This window comes from Aristolochia californica, unplaced genomic scaffold (genome assembly GCF_029961685.1).
Source record: "Aristolochia californica isolate CCGP_79_NKW_82.1479 unplaced genomic scaffold, dmAriCali1.0.hap1 SCAF_9, whole genome shotgun sequence".
Classification (NCBI taxonomy): Eukaryota; Viridiplantae; Streptophyta; class Magnoliopsida; order Piperales; family Aristolochiaceae; genus Aristolochia; species Aristolochia californica.
The window spans coordinates 26,021,249-26,022,713 of record NW_027182290.1 but is presented as its reverse complement, the minus strand read 5'-3'; the positions used below and the strand labels follow the sequence as shown (position 1 = coordinate 26,022,713).

Sequence of the window (1,465 nt, the reverse complement as noted above, 5' to 3'; positions counted from 1 at the left end):
TGAAATAAAGGTGGAGTATTGGAATCCTATGTGAAGGAGTTTGATGTTTTTGGGAAGAGTAGATTTAACAAATCAGGTTTTTGACAACATGCTTGTTAGAGATTTAGTGTCGTGGAATTCCATGTTTATGGGTTATGCAAGGGGCGCCATAACAAAGTGTCATCTAGCCACTTCGTGTGGTTGTGCAAGATTTCTATCTAAACATTTTCTAGTTCATAACTTTCTGTATAGAAGTCCATTTCTATCACACCAACGAGGCTTGCCATGTATGGACTGGTTGGAAGAACAAACTGAAAGAATGTCACTTGGTCAAGCAATTCAATGCTTTTCCTCAGCTTCTGGAATTACAACTTATTATGGATAGAGATATTCTCAATGCAATATTTGAAGTGGCGTGGGAAATGGAAAAGATAGAGAAAAATTCTTGTAACTATCAAATTTTGAGGGGTTATCTCATGGCCACTCTTTTTTATGAGCCTTCAACTAGAACCAGATTGTCCTTTGAATCGGCCATGAAAAGGTTGGGGGGAAATTTTGACCACAGAAAATGCACGGGAATTTTCTTCAGTAGAAAAAGGAGAAACACTTGAAGATACCATAAGAACTTTTGAAGGATACTCTGATATAATTGTCATGAGGCACTTCGAAAGTGGTGCTGCCAGAAGAAATGCATCAACAGCGGGAATTCCTGTTATTAATGTTGGGGATGGTCCAGGCCAGCACCCTACACAGGCTCTGTTGGATGTGTATACGATCGGAAGAGAGATAGGCAAATTGGATGGCATTAGTGTTGCCTTAATGGGAGATCTGGCACTTGCAGTCCTATTCGCTCATTAGCTTATCTGCTCGGGAAGTACCAAGATGTGAAATTCTACTTTGTGGCTCCTGTTGTAGTGAAGATAAAGGCTGATATCAGGGAATACCTGATATCTAAGGGGATAGAGTGGGAAGAAAGCACAAATCTGATGGAAGTGGCAGCTAAATGCAATGAAGTCCATGATGTTTTCTATTTGGGAGAGGCTCATGGGTTCTTCCACCAACAACAGTGTGCTAGGATCCTCACGAGCCATGGATCTTGTCACCCTCCTCTCTTCTCTTCCTTCCATTACCTTGCTTGACGTTAAGATGGAATGATGGAGATTAAATTTCGGAAAAGAATTGGGGAAAAACGGGAGAGAGCATGAAGGAGCTCTTGACCTGTTTATCTAATTTATTCTAGGTAAATTAGACTCAATTCATATCTCTCATTACCCTAGCCGTCCCCTTAAATAGGGTTGAGGATGTCCAAAACACTAAAGACCCCTTGGGTCAATGGGTCAAACCAATAAATGCTAAACCAACCCAAACCAAAGACAAAACCAAACCAAAAACAATTACATGGAAATTGAAAAACACATTCATTAATTCCTACGCCTGTTGGTAACTCGTGATGCTATAGAGTCCATAACATCACCCCCTCCTGGAG

General features: G+C 40.8%; 1 pseudogene; it reads left to right on the top strand.

Moving 5' to 3' along the window:
• Positions 1-356: 356 nt before the first annotated feature.
• LOC137940691 (aspartate carbamoyltransferase, chloroplastic-like) lies at positions 357-1,118 on the top strand (annotated as a pseudogene).
• The last annotated feature ends 347 nt before the right edge of the window (positions 1,119-1,465 follow it).